We start from the raw sequence: 27497 nt of genomic DNA, 5'->3' as shown, positions 1-27497 counted from the left end.
GAGGCTCTCCCCAGCCTGGCTAGGGTTCAGAAGGTGGGACCGGGCCCGGGGCTTGAACTCCATCTGGCCAGGCCCCGAGGGTGCTGGAGCCCCCTGTCCCGCAGGCCACCAGAGGGTCCGGGCGCTGGGGACGGGGCTCCACCGGGGCCCGGGGAGGCTCTCCCCAGCCTGGCTAGGGTTCGGAAGGTGGGACCGGACCCGGGGCTTGAACTCCATCTGGCTAGGCCCCGAGGGTGCTGGTACCCCTCCGTCCTGCAATCCGGCCGGGGATCCGGGGTGCCCGGGACGTAGGGTCCACCGGGACCCGGGGAGGCTCTCCCCAGCCTGGCTAGGGTTCGGAAGGTGGGACCGGACCCGGGGCTTGAACTCCATCTGGCCAGGCCCCGAGGGTGCTGGAGCCCCCTGTCCCGCAGGCCACCAGTGGGTCCGGGCGCTGGGGACGGGGCCCCACCGGGGCCCGGGGAGGCTCTCCCCAGCCTGGCTAGGGTTCGGAAGGTGGGACCGGACCCGGGGCTTGAACTCCATCTGGCCAGGCCCCGAGGGTGCTGGAGCCCCCTGTCCCGCAGGCCACCAGTGGGTCCGGGCGCTGGGGACGGGGCCCCACCGGTTCCCGGGGAGGCTCTCCCCAGCCTGGCTAGGGTTCGGAAGGTGGGACCGGACCCGGGGCTTGAACTCCATCTGGCCAGGCCCCGAGGGTGCTGGAGCCCCCTGTCCCGCAGGCCACCAGTGGGTCCGTGCGCTGGGGACGGGGCTCCACCGGTTCCCGGGGAGGCTCTCCCCAGCCTGGCTAGGGTTCGGAAGGTGGGACCGGACCCGGGGCTTGAATTCCATCTGGCCAGGCCCCGAGGGTGCTGGAGCCCCCTGTCCCGCAGGCCACCAGTGGGTCCGTGCGCTGGGGACGGGGCTCCACCGGTTCCCGGGGAGGCTCTCACCAGCCTGGCTAGGGTTCGGAAGGTGGGACCGGACCCGGGGCTTGAACTCCATCTGGCCAGGCCCCGAGGGTGCTGGTACCCCTCCGTCCAGCAATCCGGCCGGGGGTCCGGGGCGCCCGGGACGGAGGGTCCACCGGGGGCCCAGGGGAGGCTCTCCCCGGCCCGGCATAGGGTTTGGAAAGCCGGGGACCGGGCCCGGGGCTTGAGCCCCGTCCGGCAGGGCCCAGTGGTGCGGGAATCCCCCCTCCGTCCTGCAAGCCGGCCGGGGGTCGGAGGTACCCGGGACGGAGGGTCCATCAGGGCCCGGGGAGGCCTGAAGCCCCGGAGCCCTGCAGCCCCAGAGACCTGCAGCTCTGCAGCCCCCGGAACCCTGCAGCCCCAGAGCCCTGCAGCTCCGGGGCAGGCAGATTGGCGTCCTTTTGGTCCCGGCCATCTGGTCGCCCCTCTCGCCTCGGCCATCTGGTCGCCCTGGAAGTCATGATGAGGTGCCATTCGCCTCCCGGATCCCAGCGAGGGCTCCAGGAGGTCGGGTACTTTCGCGCCTTGGGTCCCCTCTGTCACCTTGTGTGCACAGATTGCAAGAAAGTCAGGTAATTTCCCTCCGGATTACTAGGGGGCAGGGTATGCCCGGACACCCCTCCAAGGCTGGTGGTTCTCTGCTAGGGGGACCAGATGGGCTATGCCTGGGTAACACCTCCCTAGGCCACCCGGGGCTTCCTTCCTCCAGGCCAACGGCTTGTCAAATTGCCCAGGACGGGCTCCATGGCTCTTGTGCAGTCGTCCCCCGGGTCTCCAGGCCGATGGCATGTCAAAGTGCCCAGGACGGGCTCCATGCGTCCCGGGCAGTCGTCCCCCGGATCTCCAGGCCGACGGCATGTCAAAGTGCCCAGGACGGGCTCCATGCGTCCCGGGCAGTCGTCCCCCAGGTCTCCAGGCCGACGGCATGTCAAAGTGCCCAGGACGGGCTCCATGCGTCCCGGGCAGTCGTCCCCCGGATCTCCAGGCCGACGGCATGTCAAAGTGCCCAGGACGGGCTCCATGCGTCCCGGGCAGTCGTCCCCCGGGTCTCCAGGCCGACGGCATGTCAAAGTGCCCGTGACGGGCTCCATGCGTCCCGGGCAGTCGTCCCCCGGGTCTCCAGGCCGACGGCATGTCAAAATGTCCAGGACGGGCTCCATGCGTCCCGGGCAGTCGTCCCCCGGGTCTCCAGGCCGACGGCATGTCAAAGTGCCCAGGTTGGGCTCCATGCGTCCCGGGCAGTTGTCCCCCGGGTCTCCAGGCCGATGGCATGTCAAAGTGCCCAGGACGGGCTCCATGCGTCCCGGGCAGTCGTCCCCCCGGGCATCCGCCGCTCCCTTCTCCGGGCCGACGGCAGGTCAGATTGCCCAGGACGGGCTCCATGGGTCCCGGGCAGTCCTCCCCTGGGTGTCCGGCGCTCCCTTCTCCGGGCCGACGGCATGTCAAAGTGCCCAGGACGGGCTCCATGCGTCCCGGGCAGTCGTCCCCCGGGTCTCCAGGCCGACGGCATGTCAAAGTGCCCAGGTTGGGCTCCATGCGTCCCGGGCAGTCGTCCCACGGGTCTCCGGGCCGACGGCATGTCAAAGTGCCCAGGACGGGCTCCATGCGTCCCGGGCATTCCTCCCCCCGGGCATCCGCCGCTCCCTTCCCTGGGCCGACGGCAGGTCAGATTGCCCAGGACGGGCTCCATGGGTCCCGGGCAGTCCTTCCCTGGGTGTCCGGCGCTCCCTTCTCCGGGCCGACGGCATGTCAAAGTGCCCAGGACGGGCTCCATGCGTCCCGGGCAGTCGTCCCCCGGGTCTCCAGGCCGACGGCATGTCAAAGTGCCCAGGACGGGCTCCATGCGTCCCGGGCAGTCGTCCCCCGGGTCTCCAGGCCGACGGCATGTCAAAATGTCCAGGACGGGCTCCATGCGTCCCAGGCAGTCGTCCCCCGGGTCTCCAGGCCGACGGCATGTCAAAGTGCCCAGGACGGGCTCCATGCGTCCCGGGCAGTCGTCCCCCGGGTCTCCAGGCCGACGGCATGTCAAAATGTCCAGGACGGGCTCCATGCGTCCCAGGCAGTCGTCCCCCGGGTCTCCAGGCCGACGGCATGTCAAAGTGCCCAGGACGGGCTCCATGCGTCCCGGGCAGTCGTCGTCCCGGGCGTCCGGGCCTGGGAGCTCCGGTGGTCCTCACCGTGCCTGAGGCCCAGCCGGGGTCCCCGAGCCCTGCCCGGCGTGGGCAGGCAGCAGCCCTACCACGAAGGCTCGGGGTGGGAAGCAGGGAGTCCTTTCGTTCCCGGCCACCTGGTTGCACCTTTCCCCTCGGCCATCTGGTCGCACGCAATGCTATCCAAAAGGGCGACCAGATGGCCAAACATCCCTGGAAGTCCCTATGAGGTGCCATTTGCCTCCCCGATCCCAGCGAGGGCTCCAGGAGGTCGGGTACTTTTACGCCTTGGGTCCCCTCTGTCAACTCGTGTGCACAGATTACAAGAAAGGGGGGTAATTTTCCTCCGGATTACTAGGGGTAAGGGTATGCCCGGACATCCCTGCAAGGCTGGTGGTTCTCTGCCAGGGGGACCAGATGGGCTATGCCTGGGTAACAACACCCGGGGCTTCCCTCCTCCAGGCCAACGGCATGTCAAAGTGCCCAGGACGGGCTCCATGCGTCCCGGGCAGTCGTCCCCCGGGTCTCCAGGCCAACGGCATGAGCGAGTGCCCAGGTCGGGCTCCATGCGCCCCGGGCAGTCGTCCCCCGGGTCTCCAGGCCAACGGCATGAGCGAGTGCCCAGGTCGGGCTCCATGCTTCCCGGGCAGTCGTCCCCCGGGTCTCAAGGCCGATGGCATGTCAAAGTGCCCAGGATGGGCTCCATGCGTCCCGGGCATTCCTCCCCCCGGGCGTCCGTCGCTCCCTTCTCCGGGCCGACGGCAGGTCAGATTGCCCAGGACGGGCTCCATGGGTCCCGGGCATTCCTCCGCTGGGTGTCCGGCTCTCCCTTCCCCGGGCCAACGGCTTGTCAGAGTGCCCAGGATGGGCTCCACGGGCCCCGGACGTCCGGGGCTCCCTTCCCCGGGCCAACGGCATGCCAGAATGCCCAGGACGGGCTCCACGAGTCCCGGGCGTCCGGGGCTCCCTTCCCTGGGACAACGGCTTGTCAGAGTGCCCAGGACGGGCTCCACGGGTCCCGGGCATCTTGGGCTCCCTTCCCCGGGCCAACGGCATGCCAGAGTGCCCAGGACGGGCTCCACGAGTCCCCGGCGTCCGGGGCTCCCTTCCCCGGGACAACGGCTTGTCAGAGTGCCCAGGACGGGCTCCACGGGTCCCGGGCATCTGGGGCTCCCTTCCCCGTGCCAACGGCATGCCAGAGTGCCCAGGATGGGCCCCACGAGTCCCCGGCGTCCGGGGCTCCCTTCCCCGGGACACCGGCTTGTCAGAGTGCCCATGACGGGCTCCACGGGTCCCGGGTATCTGGGACTCCCTTCCCTGGGCCAACGGCATGCCGGAGTTCCCAGGACAGGCTCCACGGGTCCCGGGCGTCCGGGGCTCCCTTCCCCGGTCCGACGGCTTGTCAGAGTGCCCAGGACGGGCTCCACGGCTCCCGGGCGTCCGGGGTTCCCTTCCCCGGGTCAGCGGCATGTCAGAGTGCCCAGGACGAGTTTCACGGGTCCCGGGCAGTCCTCCCCCCGGGCGTCCGGCGCTCCCTTCTCCAGGCCGATGGCAGGTCAGAGTGACCAGGACGGGCTCCACGGGTCCCGGGCAGTCCTCTCCCGGGCGTACGTGGTTGTCCGACAGATTCGGGCAGATGTGCTTTTACGAACCGGATCGGAGTCGGCCCAAATAATAATAATAATAATAATAATCCACATTTGTAAGGCGCACAATCGCCCGTAAGGGTCTCTAGGCGCTAGGGGCCGTTGGGAAGATTAAGCAAGCTATTGCCCAGAGTCACATGGTGCTGGGCTAATCTGCCGCCGGTGCCGGGGATCGAACCGTGATCCCCAGATTCCGGAGTCAGCCGCCCTAGCCGCGGCGCCAGCTATTGCCCAGAGTCACATGGTGCTGGGCGAATCTGCGGCCGGTGCCGGGGATCGAACCCTGATCTCTGGGATGCTCGAGGGTTACTACGCGCTCTACAAAAACCTTAAATAAAAAAATCTCCAGATTCCGGAGTCAGCCGCCCTAGCCGCGGCGCCAGCTATTTCCCAGAGTCACCTGGTGCTGGGCTAATCTGCCGCCGGTGCCGGGGATCGAACCGTGATCCCCAGATGGGGATATCCCAAAAATCTGGCATGGATACGGCCCGCCAGGACTGGTTTGGGCACCCCTGCCATACAGCATTTCTCATTTGCTTAGTGTCTTGTTATTGTTGGACGTAATGATGAATAGACTACTGTCTAATGGTCTTAGAGCCAGTGTTACTACCGGTCCCAGTGTATGAGACACATACATGACTTTTCTGTTGCCTGCTTAGCATAGCTCCCTGCTCCTCTGTAGGTGTGCTACCAGCCAGTAAGGCGTGTGCCTTGCCCATCAGATGTGTTATGTTAGACTTGACTTCTCTGTGAGCAAAGTCTCCCTCCCATAGCAGGTGCTTTCTCTGAACTCTTGACTTGTAAGACTGCTGGGAAAGGCCCTCCCTAGCCCCTCACTCAGATAGATACATTTACCTTTAGAGCTCAGCTTTGGAGAAAGAGATTGGGGAGAGAGCAAATAGGGGAAGGCCCATGGTGCACACTTTATTGTACATAAATGCTGGGGCTTGTGGGAGGACAGGGACAAGAGGGTTCTCAGGGAAAGAAATCCCAGGAGTATTGATGGCTAGGCCCTGAAACACAACAATCCCGGATTGGCAAGGCACAATATGCCTGTGCAACAGGCCTGACCCTAGGCTTCCGGAGTTCTTGGTCACAAAAGGCTCCAGTGATCTAAGCCCGACCAGGGCTGTGCCCGACCAGGGCTGTAGGCCGCGTTGGGAGCGCGTAAAGGGACGCAGGGCGCAGAACTCTGCCCGTTTCACCCCAGCATTTAGGGGAGGACACAGAATCTGGGAAAGCCAGTGGGAAGGATTTTCCAGGAGGAGAGTTCAGTGAGATAATCTGAAACACAATAGTGCTGGTGATCTGGCGGGTGCATTCTGTGAACCACTTTTGTCGGGAGCAGCCTGCCATCATGCCCTGATAAACACAACTCTAGTCCCAAGCCAGTGACCTCAGCAAATGCAAAGACATTCATAGTTATAGTCTCCTGCATCTGATTCTTGCCATCTTCATGTGAAACGTTGGCGTTATCATGTCTGCTGCGCACACTTTGTTCATATGTGTACAATTTAAGTGTGTGCACCTGATCACTGTCTTGGGCAGAGCTCTGCCTGTGAACCACCCATGTGAAGCATTGGTGGTTCAGTGGTAGAATTCTCGCCTGCCACGCGGGAGGCCCGGGTTCGATTCCCGGCCAATGCAAGACTGCTTTCTTTTGACTTTGTTTTCGAAAGGAAATATATGACCTCAGTGGGGAATAAAATGGTAAGCAGTGACCCCGACGTGATTTGAACACGCAACCTTCTGATCTGGAGTCAGACGCGCTACCGTTGCGCCACGAGGTCCTTACACTTACAGCTTTCGGAGCCAGATCAACAAATGCTGTGGGCCTTTTGACTTATTTTCCCCTCCTCATATGCCTACAGTTGTATTACAGAGCTTGACCTTTTGTTTTCTATCCTAATTATGAAATTGACTGCAGGTGCCGAGAGAACACAGAGAATTGAAATATTCAGGGAAAGGGTGTCCAGCAGGAGAGAGCAAAGGTATGTATCTGTTTTCCATTCAAGTGTTTCATGCAGGCAAAATAATACGTCCCTGGGTGGGCTTGAACCACCAACCTTTCGGTTAACAGCCGAACGCGCTAACCGATTGCGCCACAGAGACGAGTGACTACAGCATCTTTCCTTAGACTCAATATATATCTTGATATGTATGTGCCTGCCTGGAGCTTGTCTTATATAAGCCATCATCATGTGAAACTTTGGCGTTGTCATGTCTGCTGCGCACACTTTGTTCATATGTGTACAATTTAAGTGTGTGCACCTGATCACTGTCTTGGACAGAGCTATGCCTGTGAACTCCCCATGTGAAGCATTGGTGGTTCAGTGGTAGAATTCTCGCCTGCCACGCGGGAGGCCCGGGTTCGATTCCCAGCCAATGCAAGGCTGCGTTCCTTTGACTTTGTTTTCGAAAGGAAATATATGAACTCAGTGGGGAATAAAATGGTAAGCAGTGACCCCGACGTGATTTGACCACACAACCTTTTGATCTGGAGTCAGACGCGCTACCGTTGCGCCACAAGGTCCTTACACTTACAGCCTTCAAGCCAGATCAACAAATGCTGATGGCCTTTTGACTTATTTTCCCCTCCTCATATGCCTACAGTTGTATTACAGGGCTAGGCCTTTTGTTTTCTATCCTAATTATGAAATTGACTGCAGGTGCAGAGAGAACGCAGAGGATTGAAATGTTCAGATAAAGGGTCTTAAGCAGGAGAGAGCAGAGGTACGTATCTGTGTTTCATTAAAGTGTTTCATGCAGGCAAAAAGGATACTTCCCTGGGTGGGCTTGAACCACCAACCTTTCTGTTAACAACCGAACGCGCTAACCATTTGCACCACAGAGGTTAATAACTGTAGCACAGTTCCTGAGACTCAATATATATCTTGATAATTGTGTGCCTGCCTGGAGCTTGTGTTATATAATGCGTCTTTATGCCATACAGCATTTCTCATTTGCTTAGTGTCTTGTTATTGTTGGACGTAATGATGAATAGACTACTGTCTAATGGTCTTAGAGCCAGTATTACTACCGGTCCCAGTGTATGAGACACATACATGACTTTTCTGTTGCCTGCTTAGCATAGCTCCCTGCTCCTCTGTAGGTGTGCTACCAGCCAGTAAGGCGTGTGCCTTGCCCATCAGATGTGTTATGTTAGACTTGACTTCTCTGTGAGCAAAGTCTCCCTCCCATAGCAGGTGCTTTCTCTGAACTCTTGACTTGTAAGACTGCTGGGAAAGGCCCTCCCTAGCCCCTCACTCAGATAGATACATTTACCTTTAGAGCTCAGCTTTGGAGAAAGAGATTGGGGAGAGAGCAAATAGGGGAAGGCCCATGGTGCACACTTTATTTTACATAAAAGCTGGGGCTTGTGGGAGGACAGGGACAAGAGGGTTCTCAGGGAAAGAAATCCCAGGAGTATTGATGGCTAGGCCCTGAAACACAACAATCCCGGATTGGCAAGGCACAATATGCCTGTGCAACAGGCCTGACCCTAGGCTTCCGGAGTTCTTGGTCACAAAAGGCTCCAGTTATCTAAGACCGACCAGGGCTGTGCCCGACCAGGGCTGTAGGCCGCGTTGGGAGCGCGTTAGGGACGCATAAAGGGACGCAGGGCGCAGAACTCTGCCCGTTTCACCCCAGCATTTAGGGGAGGACACAGAATCTGGGAAAGCCAGTGGGAAGGATTTTCCAGGAGGAGAGTTCAGTGAGATAATCTGAAACACAATAGTGCTGGTGATCTGGCGGGTGCATTCTGTGAACCACTTTTGTCGGGAGCAGCCTGCCATCATGCCCTGATAAACACAACTCTAGTCCCAAGCCAGTGACCTCAGCAAATGCAAAGACATTCATAGTTATAGTCTCCTGCATCTGATTCTTGCCATCTTCATGTGAAACGTTGGCGTTATCATGTCTGCTGCGCACACTTTGTTCATATGTGTACAATTTAAGTGTGTGCACCTGATCACTGTCTTGGGCAGAGCTCTGCCTGTGAACAACACATGTGAAGCATTGGTGGTTCAGTGGTAGAATTCTCGCCTGCCACGCGGGAGGCCCGGGTTCGATTCCCGGCCAATGCAAGACTGCTTTCTTTTGACTTTGTTTTCAAAAGGAAATATATGACCTCAGTGGGGAATAAAATGGTAAGCAGTGACCCCGACGTGATTTGAACACGCAACCTTCTGATCTGGAGTCAGACGCGCTACCGTTGCGCCACGAGGTCCTTACACTTACAGCTTTCGGAGCCAGATCAACAAATGCTGTGGGCCTTTTGACTTATTTTCCCCTCCTCATATGCCTACAGTTGTATTACAGAGCTTGACCTTTTGTTTTCTATCCTAATTATGAAATTGACTGCAGGTGCCGAGAGAACGCAGAGAATTGAAATATTCAGGGAAAGGGTGTCCAGCAGGAGAGAGCAAAGATATGTATCTGTTTTCCATTCAAGTGTTTCATGCAGGCAAAATAATACGTCCCTGGGTGGGCTTGAACCACCAACCTTTCGCTTAACAGCCGAACGCGCTAACCGATTGCGCCACAGAGACGAATGACTACAGCATCTTTCCTTAGACTCAATATATATCTTGATATGTATGTGCCTGCCTGGAGCTTGTCTTATATAAGCCATCATCATGTGAAACTTTGGCGTTGTCATGTCTGCTGCGCACACTTTGTTCATATGTGTACAATTTAAGTGTGTGCACCTGATCACTGTCTTGGACAGAGCTATGCCTGTGAACTCCCCATGTGAAGCATTGGTGGTTCAGTGGTAGAATTCTCGCCTGCCACGCGGGAGGCCCGGGTTCGATTCCCAGCCAATGCAAGGCTGCGTTCCTTTGACTTTGTTTTCGAAAGGAAATATATGAACTCAGTGGGGAATAAAATGGTAAGCAGGGACCCCGACGTGATTTGACCACGCAACCTTCTGATCTGGAGTCAGACGCGCTACCGTTGCGCCACAAGGTCCTTACACTTACAGCCTTCAAGCCAGATCAACAAATGCTGATGGCCTTCTGACTTATTTTCCCCTCCTCATATGCCTACAGTTGTATTACAGGGCTAGGCCTTTTGTTTTCTATCCTAATTATGAAATTGACTGCAGGTGCAGAGAGAACGCAGAGGATTGAAATGTTCAGATAAAGGGTCTTAAGCAGGAGAGAGCAGAGGTACGTATCTGTGTTTCATTAAAGTGTTTCATGCAGGCAAAAAGGATACTTCCCTGGGTGGGCTTGAACCACCAACCTTTCTGTTAACAACCGAACGCACTAACCATTTGCACCACAGAGGTGAATAACTGTAGCACAGTTCCTGAGACTCAATATATATCTTGATAATTGTGTGCCTGCCTGGAGCTTGTGTTATATAATGCGTCTTTATGCCATACAGCATTTCTCATTTGCTTAGTGTCTTGTTATTGTTGGACGTAATGATGAATAGACTACTGTCTAATGGTCTTAGAGCCAGTATTACTACCGGTTCCAGTGTATGAGACACATACATGACTTTTCTGTTGCCTGCTTAGCATAGCTCCCTGCTCCTCTGTAGGTGTGCTACCAGCCAGTAAGGCGTGTGCCTTGCCCATCAGATGTGTTATCTTAGACTTGACTTCTCTGTGAGCAAAGTCTCCCTCCCATAGCAGGTGCTTTCTCTGAACTCTTGACTTGTAAGACTTCTGGGAAAGGCCCTCCCTAGCCCCTCACTCAGATAGATACATTTACCTTCAGAGCTCAGCTTTGGAGAAAGAGATTGGGGAGAGAGCAAATAGGGGAAGGCCCATGGTGCACACTTTATTTTACATAAAAGCTGGGGCTTGTGGGAGGACAGGGACAAGAGGGTTCTCAGGGAAAGAAATCCCAGGAGTATTGATGGCTAGGCCCTGAAACACAACAATCCCGGATTGGCAAGGCACAATATACCTGTGCAACAGGCCTGACCCTAGGCTTCCGGAGTTCTTGGTCACAAAAGGCTCCAGTTATCTAAGCCCGACCAGGGCTGTGCCCGACCAGGGCTGTAGGCCGCGTTGGGAGCGCGTTAGGGACGCAGGGCGCAGAACTCTGCCCGTTTCACCCCAGCATTTAGGGGAGGACACAGAATCTGGGAAAGCCAGTGGGGAGGATTTTCCAGGAGGAGAGTTCAGTGAGATAATCTGAAACACAATAGTGCTGGTGATCTGGCGGGTGCATTCTGTGAACCACTTTTGTCGGGAGCAGCCTGCCATCATGCCCTGATAAACACAACTCTAGTCCCAAGCCAGTGACCTCAGCAAATGCAAAGACATTCATAGTTATAGTCTCCTGCATCTGATTCTTGCCATCTTCATGTGAAACGTTGGCGTTATCATGTCTGCTGCGCACACTTTGTTCATATGTGTACAATTTAAGTGTGTGCACCTGATCACTGTCTTGGGCAGAGCTCTGCCTGTGAACCACCCATGTGAAGCATTGGTGGTTCAGTGGTAGAATTCTCGCCTGCCACGCGGGAGGCCCGGGTTCGATTCCCGGCCAATGCAAGACTGCTTTCTTTTGACTTTGTTTTCGAAAGGAAATATATGACCTCAGTTTGGAATAAAATGGTAAGCAGTGACCCCGACGTGATTTGAACACGCAACCTTCTGATCTGGAGTCAGACGCGCTACCGTTGCGCCACGAGGTCCTTACACTTACAGCTTTCGGAGCCAGATCAACAAATGCTGTGGGCCTTTTGACTTATTTTCCCCTCCTCATATGCCTACAGTTGTATTACAGAGCTTGACCTTTTGTTTTCTATCCTAATTATGAAATTGACTGCAGGTGCCGAGAGAACACAGAGAATTGAAATATTCAGGGAAAGGGTGTCCAGCAGGAGAGAGCAAAGGTATGTATCTGTTTTCCATTCAAGTGTTTCATGCAGGCAAAATAATACGTCCCTGGGTGGGCTTGAACCACCAACCTTTCGGTTAACAGCCGAACGCGCTAACCGATTGCGCCACAGAGACGAGTGACTACAGCATCTTTCCTTAGACTCAATATATATCTTGATATGTATGTGCCTGCCTGGAGCTTGTCTTATATAAGCCATCATCATGTGAAACTTTGGCGTTGTCATGTCTGCTGCGCACACTTTGTTCATATGTGTACAATTTAAGTGTGTGCACCTGATCACTGTCTTGGACAGAGCTATGCCTGTGAACTCCCCATGTGAAGCATTGGTGGTTCAGTGGTAGAATTCTCGCCTGCCACGCGGGAGGCCCGGGTTCGATTCCCAGCCAATGCAAGGCTGTGTTCCTTTGACTTTGTTTTCGAAAGGAAATATATGAACTCAGTGGGGAATAAAATGGTAAGCAGTGACCCCGACGTGATTTGACCACGCAACCTTCTGATCTGGAGTCAGACGCGCTACCGTTGCGCCACAAGGTCCTTACACTTACAACCTTCAAGCCAGATCAACAAATGCTGATGGCCTTTTGACTTATTTTCCCCTCCTCATATGCCTACAGTTGTATTACAGGGCTAGGCCTTTTGTTTTCTATCCTAATTATGAAATTGACTGCAGGTGCAGAGAGAACGCAGAGGATTGAAATGTTCAGATAAAGGGTCTTAAGCAGGAGAGAGCAGAGGTACGTATCTGTGTTTCATTAAAGTGTTTCATGCAGGCAAAAAGGATACTTCCCTGGGTGGGCTTGAACCACCAACCTTTCTGTTAACAACCGAACGCGCTAACCATTTGCACCACAGAGGTTAATAACTGTAGCACAGTTCCTGAGACTCAATATATATCTTGATAATTGTGTGCCTGCCTGGAGCTTGTGTTATATAATGCGTCTTTATGCCATACAGCATTTCTCATTTGCTTAGTGTCTTGTTATTGTTGGACGTAATGATGAATAGACTACTGTCTAATGGTCTTAGAGCCAGTATTACTACCGGTCCCAGTGTATGAGACACATACATGACTTTTCTGTTGCCTGCTTAGCATAGCTCCCTGCTCCTCTGTAGGTGTGCTACCAGCCAGTAAGGCGTGTGCCTTGCCCATCAGATGTGTTATGTTAGACTTGACTTCTCTGTGAGCAAAGTCTCCCTCCCATAGCAGGTGCTTTCTCTGAACTCTTGACTTGTAAGACTGCTGGGAAAGGCCCTCCCTAGCCCCTCACTCAGATAGATACATTTACCTTTAGAGCTCAGCTTTGGAGAAAGAGATTGGGGAGAGAGCAAATAGGGGAAGGCCCATGGTGCACACTTTATTGTACATAAAAGCTGGGGCTTGTGGGAGGACAGGGACAAGAGGGTTCTCAGGGAAAGAAATCCCAGGAGTATTGATGGCTAGGCCCTGAAACACAACAATCCCGGATTGGCAAGGCACAATATGCCTGTGCAACAGGCCTGACCCTAGGCTTCCGGAGTTCTTGGTCACAAAAGGCTCCAGTAATCTAAGCCCGACCAGGGCTGTGCCCGACCAGGGCTGTAGGCCGCGTTGGGAGCACGTAAAGGGACGCAGGGCGCAGAACTCTGCCCGTTTCACCCCAGCATTTAGGGGAGGACACAGAATCTGGGAAAGCCAGTGGGAAGGATTTTCCAGGAGGAGAGTTCAGTGAGATAATCTGAAACACAATAGTGCTGGTGATCTGGCGGGTGCATTCTGTGAACCACTTTTGTCGGGAGCAGCCTGCCATCATGCCCTGATAAACACAACTCTAGTCCCAAGCCAGTGACCTCAGCAAATGCAAAGACATTCATAGTTATAGTCTCCTGCATCTGATTCTTGCCATCTTCATGTGAAACGTTGGCGTTATCATGTCTGCTGCGCACACTTTGTTCATATGTGTACAATTTAAGTGTGTGCACCTGATCACTGTCTTGGGCAGAGCTCTGCCTGTGAACAACCCATGTGAAGCATTGGTGGTTCAGTGGTAGAATTCTCGCCTGCCAGGAGGCCCGGGTTCGATTCCCGGCCAATGCAAGACTGCTTTCGTTTGACTTTGTTTTCGAAAGGAAATATATGACCTCCGTGGGGAATAAAATGGTAAGCAGTGACCCCGACGTGATTTGAACACGCAACCTTCTGATCTGGAGTCAGACGCGCTACCGTTGCGCCACGAGGTCCGTACACTTACAGCTTTCGGAGCCAGATCAACAAATGCTGTGGGCCTTTTGACTTATTTTCCCCTCCTCATATGCCTACAGTTGTATTACAGAGCTTGACCTTTTGTTTTCTATCCTAATTATGAAATTGACTGCAGGTGCCGAGAGAACGCAGAGAATTGAAATATTCAGGGAAAGGGTGTCCAGCAGGAGAGAGCAAATGTATGTATCTGTTTTCCATTCAAGTGTTTCATGCAGGCAAAATAATACATCCATGGGTGGGCTTGAACCACCAACCTTTCGGTTAACAGCCGAACGCGCTAACCGATTGCGCCACAGAGACGAGTGACTACAGCATCTTTCCTTAGACTCAATATATATCTTGATATGTATGTGCCTGCCTGGAGCTTGTCTTATATAAGCCATCATCATGTGAAACTTTGGCGTTGTCATGTCTGCTGCACACACTTTGTTCATATGTGTACAATTTAAGTGTGTGCACCTGATCACTGTCTTGGACAGAGCTATGCCTGTGAACTCCCCATGTGAAGCATTGGTGGTTCAGTGGTAGAATTCTCGCCTGCCACGCGGGAGGCCCGGGTTCGATTCCCAGCCTATGCAAGGCTGCGTTCCTTTGACTTTGTTTTCGAAAGGAAATATATGAACTCAGTGGGGAATAAAATGGTAAGCAGTGACCCCGACGTGATTTGACCACGCAACCTTCTGATCTGGAGTCAGACGCGCTACCGTTGCGCCACAAGGTCCTTACACTTACAGCCTTCAAGCCAGATCAACAAATGCTGATGGCCTTTTGACTTATTTTCCCCTCCTCATATGCCTACAGTTGTATTACAGGGCTAGGCCTTTTGTTTTCTATCCTAATTATGAAATTGACTGCAGGTGCAGAGAGAACGCAGAGGATTGAAATGTTCAGATAAAGGGTCTTAAGCAGGAGAGAGCAGAGGTACGTATCTGTGTTTCATTAAAGTGTTTCATGCAGGCAAAAAGGATACTTCCGTGGGTGGGCTTGAACCACCAACCTTTCTGTTAACAACCGAACGCGCTAACCATTTGCACCACAGAGGTTAATAACTGTAGCACAGTTCCTGAGACTCAATATATATCTTGATAATTGTGTGCCTGCCTGGAGCTTGTGTTATATAATGCGTCTTTATGCCATACAGCATTTCTCATTTGCTTAGTGTCTTGTTATTGTTGGACGTAATGATGAATAGACTACTGTCTAATGGTCTTAGAGCCAGTATTACTACCGGTCCCAGTGTATGAGACACATACATGACTTTTCTGTTGCCTGCTTAGCATAGCTCCCTGCTCCTCTGTAGGTGTGCTACCAGCCAGTAAGGCGTGTGCCTTGCCCATCAGATGTGTTATCTTAGACTTGACTTCTCTGTGAGCAAAGTCTCCCTCCCATAGCAGGTGCTTTCTCTGAACTCTTGACTTGTAAGACTGCAGGGAAAGGCCCTCCCTAGCCCCTCACTCAGATAGATACATTTACCTTCAGAGCTCAGCTTTGGAGAAAGAGATTGGGGAGAGAGCAAATAGGGGAAGGCCCATGGTGCACACTTTATTTTACATAAAAGCTGGGGCTTGTGGGAGGACAGGGACAAGAGGGTTCTCAGGGAAAGAAATCCCAGGAGTATTGATGGCTAGGCCCTGAAACACAACAATCCCGGATTGGCAAGGCACAATATGCCTGTGCAACAGGCCTGACCCTAGGCTTCCGGAGTTCTTGGTCACAAAAGGCTCCAGTTATCTAAGACCGACCAGGGCTGTGCCCGACCAGGGCTGTAGGCCGCGTTGGGAGCGCATTAGGGACGCGTAAAGGGACGCAGGGCGCAGAACTCTGCCCGTTTCACCCCAGCATTTAGGGGAGGACACAGAATCTGGGAAAGCCAGTGGGAAGGATTTTCCAGGAGGAGAGTTCAGTGAGATAATCTGAAACACAATAGTTCTGGTGATCTGGCGGGTGCATTCTGTGAACCACTTTTGTCGGGAGCAGCCTGCCATCATGCCCTGATAAACACAACTCTAGTCCCAAGCCAGTGACCTCAGCAAATGCAAAGACATTCATAGTTATAGTCTCCTGCATCTGATTCTTGCCATCTTCATGTGAAACGTTGGCGTTATCATGTCTGCTGCGCACACTTTGTTCATATGTGTACAATTTAAGTGTGTGCACCTGATCACTGTCTTGGGCAGAGCTCTGCCTGTGAACAACCCATGTGAAGCATTGGTGGTTCAGTGGTAGAATTCTCGCCTGCCACGCGGGAGGCCCGGGTTCGATTCCCGGCCAATGCAAGACTGCTTTCTTTTGACTTTGTTTTCGAAAGGAAATATATGACCTCAGTGGGGAATAAAATGGTAAGCAGTGACCCCGACGTGATTTGAACACGCAACCTTCTGATCTGGAGTCAGACGCGCTACCGTTGCGCCACGAGGTCCTTACACTTACAGCTTTCGGAGCCAGATCAACAAATGCTGTGGGCCTTTTAACTTATTTTCCCCTCCTCATATGCCTACAGTTGTATTACAGAGCTTGACCTTTTGTTTTCTATCCTAATTATGAAATTGACTGCAGGTGCCGAGAGAACGCAGAGAATTGAAATATTCAGGGAAAGGGTGTCCAGCAGGAGAGAGCAAAGGTATGTATCTGTTTTCCATTCAAGTGTTTCATGCAGGCAAAATAATACGTCCCTGGGTGGGCTTGAACCCCCAACCTTTCGGTTAACAGCCGAACGCGCTAACCGATTGCGCCACAGAGACGAGTGACTACAGCATCTTTCCTTAGACTCAATATATATCTTGATATGTATGTGCCTGCCTGGAGCTTGTCTTATATAAGCTATCATCATGTGAAACTTTGGCGTTGTCATGTCTGCTGCGCACACTTTGTTCATATGTGTACAATTTAAGTGTGTGCACCTGATCACTGTCTTGGACAGAGCTATGCCTGTGAACTCCCCATGTGAAGCATTGGTGGTTCAGTGGTAGAATTCTCGCCTGCCACGCGGGAGGCCCGGGTTCGATTCCCGGCCAATGCAAGGCTGCGTTCCTTTGACTTTGTTTTCTAAAGGAAATATATGAACTCAGTGGGGAATAAAATGGTAAGCAGTGACCCCGACGTGATTTGACCACGCAACCTTCTGATCTGGAGTCAGACGCGCTACCGTTGCGCCACAAGGTCCTTACACTTACAGCCTTCAAGCCAGATCAACAAATGCTGATGGCCTTTTGACTTATTTTCCCCTCCTCATATGCCTACAGTTGTATTACAGGGCTAGGCCTTTTGTTTTCTATCCTAATTATGAAATTGACTGCAGGTGCAGAGAGAACGCAGAGGATTGAAATGTTCAGATAAAGGGTCTTAAGCAGGAGAGAGCAGAGGTACGTATCTGTGTTTCATTAAAGTGTTTCATGCCGGCAAAAAGGATACTTCCCTGGGTGGGCTTGAACCACCAACCTTTCTGTTAACAACCGAACGCGCTAACCATTTGCACCACAGAGGTTAATAACTGTAGCACAGTTCCTGAGACTCAATATATATCTTGATAATTGTGTGCCTGCCTGGAGCTTGTGTTATATAATGCGTCTTTATGCCATACAGCATTTCTCATTTGCTTAGTGTCTTGTTATTGTTGGACGTAATGATGAATAGACTACTGTCTAATGGTCTTAGAGCCAGTATTACTACCGGTCCCAGTGTATGAGACACATACATGACTTTTCTGTTGCCTGCTTAGCATAGCTCCCTGCTCCTCTGTAGGTGTGCTACCAGCCAGTAAGGCGTGTGCCTTGCCCATCAGATGTGTTATGTTAGACTTGACTTCTCTGTGAGCAAAGTCTCCCTCCCATAGCAGGTGCTTTCTCTGAACTCTTGACTTGTAAGACTGCTGGGAAAGGCCCTCCCTAGCCCCTCACTCAGATAGATACATTTACCTTCAGAGCTCAGCTTTGGAGAAAGAGATTGGGGAGAGAGCAAATAGGGGAAGGCCCATGGTGCACACTTTATTTTACATAAAAGCTGGGGCTTGTGGGAGGACAGGGACAAGAGGGTTCTCAGGGAAAGAAATCCCAGGAGTATTGATGGCTAGGCCCTGAAACACAACAATCCCGGATTGGCAAGGCACAATATGCCTGTGCAACAGGCCTGACCCTAGGCTTCCGGAGTTCTTGGTCACAAAAGGCTCCAGTGATCTAAGCCCGACCAGGGCTGTGCCCGACCAGGGCTGTAGGTCGCGTTGGGAGCGCGTTAGGGACGCGTAAAGGGACGCAGGGCGCAGAACTCTGCCCGTTTCACCCCAGCATTTAGGGGAGGACACAGAATCTGGGAAAGCCAGTGGGAAGGATTTTCCAGGAGGAGAGTTCAGTGAGATAATCTGAAACACAATAGTGCTGGTGATCTGGCGGGTGCATTCTGTGAACCACTTTTGTCGGGAGCAGCCTGCCATCATGCCCTGATAAACACAACTCTAGTCCCAAGCCAGTGACCTCAGCAAATGCAAAGACATTCATAGTTATAGTCTCCTGCACCTGATTCTTGCCATCTTCATGTGAAACGTTGGCGTTATCATGTCTGCTGCGCACACTTTGTTCATATGTGTACAATTTAAGTGTGTGCACCTGATCACTGTCTTGGGCAGAGCTCTGCCTGTGAACAACCCATGTGAAGCATTGGTGGTTCAGTGGTAGAATTCTCGCCTGCCACGCGGGAGGCCCGGGTTCGATTCCCAGCCAATGCAAGACTGCTTTCTTTTGACTTTGTTTTCGAAAGGAAATATATGACCTCAGTGGGGAATAAAATGGTAAGCAGTGACCCCGACGTGATTTGAACACGCAACCTTCTGATCTGGAGTCAGACGCGCTACCGTTGCGCCACGAGGTCCTTACACTTACAGCTTTCGGAGCCAGATCAACAAATGCTGTGGGCCTTTTGACTTATTTTCCCCTCCTCATATGCCTACAGTTGTATTACAGAGCTTGACCTTTTGTTTTCTATCCTAATTATGAAATTGACTGCAGGTGCCGAGAGAACGCAGAGAATTGAAATATTCAGGGAAAGGGTGTCCAGCAGGAGAGAGCAAAGGTATGTATCTGTTTTCCATTCAAGTGTTTCATTCAGGCAAAATAATACTTCCCTGGGTGGGCTTGAACCACCAACCTTTCGGTTAACCGTCGAACGCGCTAACCGATTGCGCCACAGAGACGAGTGACTACAGCATCTTTCCTTAGACTCAATATATATCTTGATATGTATGTGCCTGCCTGGAGCTTGTCCTATATAAGCCATCATCATGTGAAACTTTGGCGTTGTCATGTCTGCTGCGCACACTTTGTTCATCTGTGTACAATTTAAGTGTGTGCACCTGATCACTGTCTAGGACAGAGCTATGCCTGTGAACTCCCCATGTGAAGCATTGGTGGTTCATTGGTAGAATTCTCGCCTGCCACGTGGGAGGCCTGGGTTCGATTCCCGGCCAATGCAAGGCTGCGTTCCTTTGACTTTGTTTTCTAAAGGAAATATATGAACTCAGTGGGGAATAAAATGGTAAGCAGTGACCCCGACGTGATTTGACCACGCAACCTTCTGATCTGGAGTCAGACGCGCTACCGTTGCGCCACAAGGTCCTTACACTTACAGCCTTCAAGCCAGATCAACAAATGCTGATGGCCTTTTGACTTATTTTCCCCTCCTCATATGCCTACAGTTGTATTACAGGGCTAGGCCTTTTGTTTTCTATCCTAATTATGAAATTGACTGCAGGTGCAGAGAGAACGCAGAGGATTGAAATGTTCAGATAAAGGGTCTTAAGCAGGAGAGAGCAGAGGTACGTATCTGTGTTTCATTAAAGTGTTTCATGCCGGCAAAAAGGATACTTCCCTGGGTGGGCTTGAACCACCAACCTTTCTGTTAACAACCGAACGCGCTAACCATTTGCACCACAGAGGTTAATAACTGTAGCACAGTTCCTGAGACTCAATATATATCTTGATAATTGTGTGCCTGCCTGGAGCTTGTGTTATATAATGCGTCTTTATGCCATACAGCATTTCTCATTTGCTTAGTGTCTTGTTATTGTTGGACGTAATGATGAATAGACTACTGTCTAATGGTCTTAGAGCCAGTATTACTACCGGTCCCAGTGTATGAGACACATACATGACTTTTCTGTTGCCTGCTTAGCATAGTTCCCTGCTCCTCTGTAGGTGTGCTACCAGCCAGTAAGGCGTGTGCCTTGCCCATCAGATGTGTTATGTTAGACTTGACTTCTCTGTGAGCAAAGTCTCCCTCCCATAGCAGGTGCTTTCTCTGAACTCTTGACTTGTAAGACTGCTGGGAAAGACCCTCCCTAGCCCCTCACTCAGATAAATACATTTACCTTCAGAGCTCAGCTTTGGAGAAAGAGATTGGGGAGAGAGCAAATAGGGGAAGGCCCATGGTGCACACTTTATTTTACATAAAAGCTGGGGCTTGTGGGAGGACAGGGACAAGAGGGTTCTCAGGGAAAGAAATCCCAGGAGTATTGATGGCTAGGCCCTGAAACACAACAATCCCGGATTGGCAAGGCACAATATGCCTGTGCAACAGGCCTGACCCTAGGCTTCCGGAGTTCTTGGTCACAAAAGGCTCCAGTGATCTAAGCCCGACCAGGGCTGTGCCCGACCAGGGCTGTAGGCCGCGTTGGGAGCGCGTTAGGGACGCGTAAAGGGACGCAGGGCGCAGAACTCTGCCCGTTTCACCCCAGCATTTAGGGGAGGACACAGAATCTGGGAAAGCCAGTGGGAAGGATTTTCCAGGAGGAGAGTTCAGTGAGATAATCTGAAACACAATAGTGCTGATGATCTGGCGGGTGCATTCTGTGAACCACTTTTGTCGGGAGCAGCCTGCCATCATGCCCTGATAAACACAACTCTAGTCCCAAGCCAGTGACCTCAGCAAATGCAAAGACATTCATAGTTATAGTCTCCTGCATCTGATTCTTGCCATCTTCATGTGAAACGTTGGCGTTATCATGTCTGCTGCGCACACTTTGTTCATATGTGTACAATTTAAGTGTGTGCACCTGATCACTGTCTTGGGCAGAGCTCTGCCTGTGAACAACCCATGTGAAGCATTGGTGGTTCAGTGGTAGAATTCTCGCCTGCCACGCGGGAGGCCCGGGTTCGATTCCCAGCCAATGCAAGACTGCTTTCTTTTGACTTTGTTTTCGAAAGGAAATATATGACCTCAGTGGGGAATAAAATGGTAAGCAGTGACCCCGACGTGATTTGAACACGCAACCTTCTGATCTGGAGTCAGACGCGCTACCGTTGCGCCACGAGGTCCTTACACTTACAGCTTTCGGAGCCAGATCAACAAATGCTGTGGGCCTTTTGACTTATTTTCCCCTCCTCATATGCCTACAGTTGTATTACAGAGCTTGACCTTTTGTTTTCTATCCTAATTATGAAATTGACTGCAGGTGCCGAGAGAACGCAGAGAATTGAAATATTCAGGGAAAGGGTGTCCAGCAGGAGAGAGCAAAGGTATGTATCTGTTTTCCATTCAAGTGTTTCATTCAGGCAAAATATTACGTCCCTGGGTGGGCTTGAACCACCAACCTTTCGGTTAACAGCCGAACGCGCTAACCGATTGCGCCACAGAGACGAGTGACTACAGCATCTTTCCTTAGACTCAATATATATCTTGATATGTATGTGCCTGCCTGGAGCTTGTCTTATATAAGCCATCATCATGTGAAACTTTGGCGTTGTCATGTCTGCTGCGCACACTTTGTTCATCTGTGTACAATTTAAGTGTGTGCACCTGATCACTGTCTTGGACAGAGCTATGCCTGTGAACTCCCCATGTGAAGCATTGGTGGTTCAGTGGTAGAATTCTCGCCTGCCACGCGGGAGGCCCGGGTTCGATTCCCGGCCAATGCAAGGCTGCGTTCCTTTGACTTTGTTTTCTAAAGGAAATATATGAACTCAGTGGGGAATAAAATGGTAAGCAGTGACCCCGACGTGATTTGACCACGCAACCTTCTGATCTGGAGTCAGACGCGCTACCGTTGCGCCACAAGGTCCTTACACTTACAGCCTTCAAGCCAGATCAACAAATGCTGATGGCCTTTTGACTTATTTTCCCCTCCTCATATGCCTACAGTTGTATTACAGGGCTAGGCCTTTTGTTTTCTATCCTAATTATGAAATTGACTGCAGGTGCAGAGAGAACGCAGAGGATTGAAATGTTCAGATAAAGGGTCTTAAGCAGGAGAGAGCAGAGGTACGTATCTGTGTTTCATTAAAGTGTTTCATGCCGGCAAAAAGGATACTTCCCTGGGTGGGCTTGAACCACCAACCTTTCTGTTAACAACCGAACACGCTAACCATTTGCACCACAGAGGTTAATAACTGTAGCACAGTTCCTGAGACTCAATATATATCTTGATAATTGTGTGCCTGCCTGGAGCTTGTGTTATATAATGCGTCTTTATGCCATACAGCATTTCTCATTTGCTTAGTGTCTTGTTATTGTTGGACGTAATGATGAATAGACTACTGTCTAATGGTCTTAGAGCCAGTATTACTACCGGTCCCAGTGTATGAGACACATACATGACTTTTCTGTTGCCTGCTTAGCATAGCTCCCTGCTCCTCTGTAGGTGTGCTACCAGCCAGTAAGGCGTGTGCCTTGCCCATCAGATGTGTTATGTTAGACTTGACTTCTCTGTGAGCAAAGTCTCCCTCCCATAGCAGGTGCTTTCTCTGAACTCTTGACTTGTAAGACTGCTGGGAAAGGCCCTCCCTAGCCCCTCACTCAGATAGATACATTTACCTTCAGAGCTCAGCTTTGGAGAAAGAGATTTGGGAGAGAGCAAATAGGGGAAGGCCCATGGTGCACACTTTATTTTACATAAAAGCTGGGGCTTGTGGGAGGACAGGGACAAGAGGGTTCTCAGGGAAAGAAATCCCAGGAGTATTGATGGCTAGGCCCTGAAACACAACAATCCCGGATTGGCAAGGCACAATATGCCTGTGCAACAGGCCTGACCCTAGGCTTCCGGAGTTCTTGGTCACAAAAGGCTCCAGTGATCTAAGCCCGACCAGGGCTGTGCCCGACCAGGGCTGTAGGTCGCGTTGGGAGCGCGTTAGGGACGCGTAAAGGGACGCAGGGCGCAGAACTCTGCCCGTTTCACCCCAGCATTTAGGGGAGGACACAGAATCTGGGAAAGCCAGTGGGAAGGATTTTCCAGGAGGAGAGTTCAGTGAGATAATCTGAAACACAATAGTGCTGGTGATCTGGCGGGTGCATTCTGTGAACCACTTTTGTCGGGAGCAGCCTGCCATCATGCCCTGATAAACACAACTCTAGTCCCAAGCCAGTGACCTCAGCAAATGCAAAGACATTCATTGTTATAGTCTCCTGCACCTGATTCTTGCCATCTTCATGTGAAACGTTGGCGTTATCATGTCTGCTGCGCACACTTTGTTCATATGTGTACAATTTAAGTGTGTGCACCTGATCACTGTCTTGGGCAGAGCTCTGCCTGTGAACAACCCATGTGAAGCATTGGTGGTTCAGTGGTAGAATTCTCGCCTGCCACGCGGGAGGCCCGGGTTCGATTCCCAGCCAATGCAAGACTGCTTTCTTTTGACTTTGTTTTCGAAAGGAAATATATGACCTCAGTGGGGAATAAAATGGTAAGCAGTGACCCCGACGTGATTTGAACACGCAACCTTCTGATCTGGAGTCAGACGCGCTACCGTTGCGCCACGAGGTCCTTACACTTACAGCTTTCGGAGCCAGATCAACAAATGCTGTGGGCCTTTTGACTTATTTTCCCCTCCTCATATGCCTACAGTTGTATTACAGAGCTTGACCTTTTGTTTTCTATCCTAATTATGAAATTGACTGCAGGTGCCGAGAGAACGCAGAGAATTGAAATATTCAGGGAAAGGGTGTCCAGCAGGAGAGAGCAAAGGTATGTATCTGTTTTCCATTCAAGTGTTTCATTCAGGCAAAATAATATTTCCCTGGGTGGGCTTGAACCACCAACCTTTCGGTTAACCGTCGAACGCGCTAACCGATTGCGCCACAGAGACGAGTGACTACAGCATCTTTCCTTAGACTCAATATATATCTTGATATGTATGTGCCTGCCTGGAGCTTGTCTTATATAAGCCATCATCATGTGAAACTTTGGCGTTGTCATGTCTGCTGCGCACACTTTGTTCATCCGTGTACAATTTAAGTGTGTGCACCTGATCACTGTCTTGGACAGAGCTATGCCTGTGAACTCCCCATGTGAAGCATTGGTGGTTCAGTGGTAGAATTCTCGCCTGCCACGCGGGAGGCCCGGGTTCGATTCCCGGCCAATGCAAGGCTGCGTTCCTTTGACTTTGTTTTCTAAAGGAAATATATGAACTCAGTGGGGAATAAAATGGTAAGCAGTGACCCCGACGTGATTTGACCACGCAACCTTCTGATCTGGAGTCAGACGCGCTACCGTTGCGCCACAAGGTCCTTACACTTACAGCCTTCAAGCCAGATCAACAAATGCTGATGGCCTTTTGACTTATTTTCCCCTCCTCATATGCCTACAGTTGTATTACAGCGCTAGGCCTTTTGTTTTCTATCCTAATTATGAAATTGACTGCAGGTGCAGAGAGAACGCAGAGGATTGAAATGTTCAGATAAAGGGTCTTAAGCAGGGGAGAGCAGAGGTACGTATCTGTGTTTCATTAAAGTGTTTCATGCCGGCAAAAAGGATACTTCCCTGGGTGGGCTTGAACCACCAACCTTTCTGTTAACAACCGAACGCGCTAACCATTTGCACCACAGAGGTTAATAACTGTAGCACAGTTCCTGAGACTCAATATATATCTTGATAATTGTGTGCCTGCCTGGAGCTTGTGTTATATAATGCGTCTTTATGCCATACAGCATTTCTCATTTGCTTAGTGTCTTGTTATTGTTGGACGTAATGATGAATAGACTACTGTCTAATGGTCTTAGAGCCAGTATTACTACCGGTCCCAGTGTATGAGACACATACATGACTTTTCTGTTGCCTGCTTAGCATAGCTCCCTGCTCCTCTGTAGGTGTGCTACCAGCCAGTAAGGCGTGTGCCTTGCCCATCAGATGTGTTATGTTAGACTTGACTTCTCTGTGAGCAAAGTCTCCCTCCCATAGCAGGTGCTTTCTCTGAACTCTTGACTTGTAAGACTGCTGGGAAAGGCCCTCCCTAGCCCCTCACTCAGATAGATACATTTACCTTCAGAGCTCAGCTTTGGAGAAAGAGATTGGGGAGAGAGCAAATAGGGGAAGGCCCATGGTGCACACTTTATTTTACATAAAAGCTGGGGCTTGTGGGAGGACAGGGACAAGAGGGTTCTCAGGGAAAGAAATCCCAGGAGTATTGATGGCTAGGCCCTGAAACACAACAATCCCGGATTGGCAAGGCACAATATGCCTGTGCAACAGGCCTGACCCTAGGCTTCCGGAGTTCTTGGTCACAAAAGGCTCCAGTGATCTAAGCCCGACCAGGGCTGTGCACGACCAGGGCTGTAGGCCGCGTTGGGAGCGCGTAAGGGACGCGTAAAGGGACGCAGGGCGCAGAACTCTGCCCGTTTCACCCCAGCATTTAGGGGAGGACACAGAATCTGGGAAAGCCAGTGGGAAGGATTTTCCAGGAGGAGAGTTCAGTGAGATAATCTGAAACACAATAGTGCTGATGATCTGGCGGGTGCATTCTGTGAACCACTTTTGTCGGGAGCAGCCTGCCATCATGCCCTGATAAACACAACTCTAGTCCCAAGCCAGTGACCTCAGCAAATGCAAAGACATTCATAGTTATAGTCTCCTGCATCTGATTCTTGCCATCTTCATGTGAAACGTTGGCGTTATCATGTCTGCTGCGCACACTTTGTTCATATGTGTACAATTTAAGTGTGTGCACCTGATCACTGTCTTGGGCAGAGCTCTGCCTGTGAACAACCCATGTGAAGCATTGGTGGTTCAGTGGTAGAATTCTTGCCTGCCACGCGGGAGGCCCGGGTTCGATTCCCAGCCAATGCAAGACTGCTTTCTTTTGACTTTGTTTTCGAAAGGAAATATATGACCTCAGTGGGGAATAAAATGGTAAGCAGTGACCCCGACGTGATTTGAACACGCAACCTTCTGATCTGGAGTCAGACGCGCTACCGTTGCGCCACGAGGTCCTTACACTTACAGCTTTCGGAGCCAGATCAACAAATGCTGTGGGCCTTTTGACTTATTTTCCCCTCCTCATATGCCTACAGTTGTATTACAGAGCTTGACCTTTTGTTTTCTATCCTAATTATGAAATTGACTGCAGGTGCCGAGAGAACGCAGAGAATTGAAATATTCAGGGAAAGGGTGTCCAGCAGGAGAGAGCAAAGGTATGTATCTGTTTTCCATTCAAGTGTTTCATTCAGGCAAAATAATACGTCCCTGGGTGGGCTTGAACCACCAACCTTTCGGTTAACAGCCGAACGCGCTAACCGATTGCGCCACAGAGACGAGTGACTACATCATCTTTCCTTAGACTCAATATATATCTTGATATGTATGTGCCTGCCTGGAGCTTGTCTTATATAAGCCATCATCATGTGAAACTTTGGCGTTGTCATGTCTGCTGCGCACACTTTGTTCATCTGTGTACAATTTAAGTGTGTGCACCTGATCACTGTCTTGGACAGAGCTATGCCTGTGAACTCCCCATGTGAAGCATTGGTGGTTCAGTGGTAGAATTCTCGCCTGCCACGCGGGAGGCCCGGGTTCGATTCCCGGCCAATGCAAGGCTGCGTTCCTTTGACTTTGTTTTCTAAAGGAAATATATGAACTCAGTGGGGAATAAAATGGTAAGCAGTGACCCCGACGTGATTTGACCACGCAACCTTCTGATCTGGAGTCAGACGCGCTACCGTTGCGCCACAAGGTCCTTACACTTACAGCCTTCAAGCCAGATCAACAAATGCTGATGGCCTTTTGACTTATTTTCCCCTCCTCATATGCCTACAGTTGTATTACAGGGCTAGGCCTTTTGTTTTCTATCCTAATTATGAAATTGACTGCAGGTGCAGAGAGAACGCAGAGGATTGAAATGTTCAGATAAAGGGTCTTAAGCAGGAGAGAGCAGAGGTACGTATCTGTGTTTCATTAAAGTGTTTCATGCCGGCAAAAAGGATACTTCCCTGGGTGGGCTTGAACCACCAACCTTTCTGTTAACAACCGAACGCGCTAACCATTTGCACCACAGAGGTTAATAACTGTAGCACAGTTCCTGAGACTCAATATATATCTTGATAATTGTGTGCCTGCCTGGAGCTTGTGTTATATAATGCGTCTTTATGCCATACAGCATTTCTCATTTGCTTAGTGTCTTGTTATTGTTGGACGTAATGATGAATAGACTACTGTCTAATGGTCTTAGAGCCAGTATTACTACCGGTCCCAGTGTATGAGACACATACATGACTTTTCTGTTGCCTGCTTAGCATAGCTCCCTGCTCCTCTGTAGGTGTGCTACCAGCCAGTAAGGCGTGTGCCTTGCCCATCAGATGTGTTATGTTAGACTTGACTTCTCTGTGAGCAAAGTCTCCCTCCCATAGCAGGTGCTTTCTCTGAACTCTTGACTTGTAAGACTGCTGGGAAAGGC

At 51.6% G+C, this 27497-nt stretch overlaps 26 non-coding genes across 26 annotated transcripts; 8 read left to right on the top strand and 18 right to left on the bottom strand.

The window, feature by feature from the left end:
• The first annotated feature begins 6322 nt into the window (after positions 1-6322).
• On the top strand, positions 6323-6393 carry TRNAG-GCC (transfer RNA glycine (anticodon GCC)). Its single transcript has one exon. It is a non-coding gene; the product is annotated as a tRNA-Gly (tRNA).
• Positions 6394-6464: 71 nt separating this feature from the next.
• On the bottom strand, positions 6465-6536 carry TRNAW-CCA (transfer RNA tryptophan (anticodon CCA)). Its single transcript has one exon. It is a non-coding gene; the product is annotated as a tRNA-Trp (tRNA).
• Positions 6537-6784: 248 nt separating this feature from the next.
• On the bottom strand, positions 6785-6858 carry TRNAN-GUU (transfer RNA asparagine (anticodon GUU)). Its single transcript has one exon. It is a non-coding gene; the product is annotated as a tRNA-Asn (tRNA).
• Positions 6859-8763: 1905 nt separating this feature from the next.
• On the top strand, positions 8764-8834 carry TRNAG-GCC (transfer RNA glycine (anticodon GCC)). Its single transcript has one exon. It is a non-coding gene; the product is annotated as a tRNA-Gly (tRNA).
• A 71-nt stretch (positions 8835-8905) lies between these two features.
• Positions 8906-8977, bottom strand: TRNAW-CCA (transfer RNA tryptophan (anticodon CCA)). Its single transcript has one exon. It is a non-coding gene; the product is annotated as a tRNA-Trp (tRNA).
• A 248-nt stretch (positions 8978-9225) lies between these two features.
• On the bottom strand, positions 9226-9299 carry TRNAN-GUU (transfer RNA asparagine (anticodon GUU)). The gene has a single exon. It is a non-coding gene; the product is annotated as a tRNA-Asn (tRNA).
• A 1893-nt stretch (positions 9300-11192) lies between these two features.
• TRNAG-GCC (transfer RNA glycine (anticodon GCC)) lies at positions 11193-11263 on the top strand. The gene has a single exon. It is a non-coding gene; the product is annotated as a tRNA-Gly (tRNA).
• Positions 11264-11334: 71 nt separating this feature from the next.
• On the bottom strand, positions 11335-11406 carry TRNAW-CCA (transfer RNA tryptophan (anticodon CCA)). Its single transcript has one exon. It is a non-coding gene; the product is annotated as a tRNA-Trp (tRNA).
• A 248-nt stretch (positions 11407-11654) lies between these two features.
• TRNAN-GUU (transfer RNA asparagine (anticodon GUU)) lies at positions 11655-11728 on the bottom strand. The gene has a single exon. It is a non-coding gene; the product is annotated as a tRNA-Asn (tRNA).
• Positions 11729-13760: 2032 nt separating this feature from the next.
• TRNAW-CCA (transfer RNA tryptophan (anticodon CCA)) lies at positions 13761-13832 on the bottom strand. Its single transcript has one exon. It is a non-coding gene; the product is annotated as a tRNA-Trp (tRNA).
• A 248-nt stretch (positions 13833-14080) lies between these two features.
• Positions 14081-14154, bottom strand: TRNAN-GUU (transfer RNA asparagine (anticodon GUU)). The gene has a single exon. It is a non-coding gene; the product is annotated as a tRNA-Asn (tRNA).
• Positions 14155-16059: 1905 nt separating this feature from the next.
• Positions 16060-16130, top strand: TRNAG-GCC (transfer RNA glycine (anticodon GCC)). The gene has a single exon. It is a non-coding gene; the product is annotated as a tRNA-Gly (tRNA).
• A 71-nt stretch (positions 16131-16201) lies between these two features.
• Positions 16202-16273, bottom strand: TRNAW-CCA (transfer RNA tryptophan (anticodon CCA)). Its single transcript has one exon. It is a non-coding gene; the product is annotated as a tRNA-Trp (tRNA).
• A 248-nt stretch (positions 16274-16521) lies between these two features.
• Positions 16522-16595, bottom strand: TRNAN-GUU (transfer RNA asparagine (anticodon GUU)). Its single transcript has one exon. It is a non-coding gene; the product is annotated as a tRNA-Asn (tRNA).
• Positions 16596-16802: 207 nt separating this feature from the next.
• On the top strand, positions 16803-16873 carry TRNAG-GCC (transfer RNA glycine (anticodon GCC)). The gene has a single exon. It is a non-coding gene; the product is annotated as a tRNA-Gly (tRNA).
• Positions 16874-18642: 1769 nt separating this feature from the next.
• TRNAW-CCA (transfer RNA tryptophan (anticodon CCA)) lies at positions 18643-18714 on the bottom strand. Its single transcript has one exon. It is a non-coding gene; the product is annotated as a tRNA-Trp (tRNA).
• Positions 18715-18962: 248 nt separating this feature from the next.
• On the bottom strand, positions 18963-19036 carry TRNAN-GUU (transfer RNA asparagine (anticodon GUU)). Its single transcript has one exon. It is a non-coding gene; the product is annotated as a tRNA-Asn (tRNA).
• A 2047-nt stretch (positions 19037-21083) lies between these two features.
• On the bottom strand, positions 21084-21155 carry TRNAW-CCA (transfer RNA tryptophan (anticodon CCA)). Its single transcript has one exon. It is a non-coding gene; the product is annotated as a tRNA-Trp (tRNA).
• Positions 21156-21403: 248 nt separating this feature from the next.
• On the bottom strand, positions 21404-21477 carry TRNAN-GUU (transfer RNA asparagine (anticodon GUU)). The gene has a single exon. It is a non-coding gene; the product is annotated as a tRNA-Asn (tRNA).
• A 207-nt stretch (positions 21478-21684) lies between these two features.
• Positions 21685-21755, top strand: TRNAG-GCC (transfer RNA glycine (anticodon GCC)). Its single transcript has one exon. It is a non-coding gene; the product is annotated as a tRNA-Gly (tRNA).
• A 1769-nt stretch (positions 21756-23524) lies between these two features.
• On the bottom strand, positions 23525-23596 carry TRNAW-CCA (transfer RNA tryptophan (anticodon CCA)). Its single transcript has one exon. It is a non-coding gene; the product is annotated as a tRNA-Trp (tRNA).
• Positions 23597-23844: 248 nt separating this feature from the next.
• Positions 23845-23918, bottom strand: TRNAN-GUU (transfer RNA asparagine (anticodon GUU)). Its single transcript has one exon. It is a non-coding gene; the product is annotated as a tRNA-Asn (tRNA).
• A 207-nt stretch (positions 23919-24125) lies between these two features.
• TRNAG-GCC (transfer RNA glycine (anticodon GCC)) lies at positions 24126-24196 on the top strand. The gene has a single exon. It is a non-coding gene; the product is annotated as a tRNA-Gly (tRNA).
• A 1769-nt stretch (positions 24197-25965) lies between these two features.
• TRNAW-CCA (transfer RNA tryptophan (anticodon CCA)) lies at positions 25966-26037 on the bottom strand. The gene has a single exon. It is a non-coding gene; the product is annotated as a tRNA-Trp (tRNA).
• Positions 26038-26285: 248 nt separating this feature from the next.
• Positions 26286-26359, bottom strand: TRNAN-GUU (transfer RNA asparagine (anticodon GUU)). The gene has a single exon. It is a non-coding gene; the product is annotated as a tRNA-Asn (tRNA).
• A 207-nt stretch (positions 26360-26566) lies between these two features.
• TRNAG-GCC (transfer RNA glycine (anticodon GCC)) lies at positions 26567-26637 on the top strand. The gene has a single exon. It is a non-coding gene; the product is annotated as a tRNA-Gly (tRNA).
• Positions 26638-27497: the final 860 nt, after the last annotated feature.

This window comes from Lissotriton helveticus, chromosome 1_2 (genome assembly GCF_964261635.1).
Source record: "Lissotriton helveticus chromosome 1_2, aLisHel1.1, whole genome shotgun sequence".
In the NCBI taxonomy this organism is placed as follows: Eukaryota; Metazoa; Chordata; class Amphibia; order Caudata; family Salamandridae; genus Lissotriton; species Lissotriton helveticus.
Note: the sequence above shows the minus strand (reverse complement) of the source record. Positions and strands in the feature narration are given on the sequence as shown.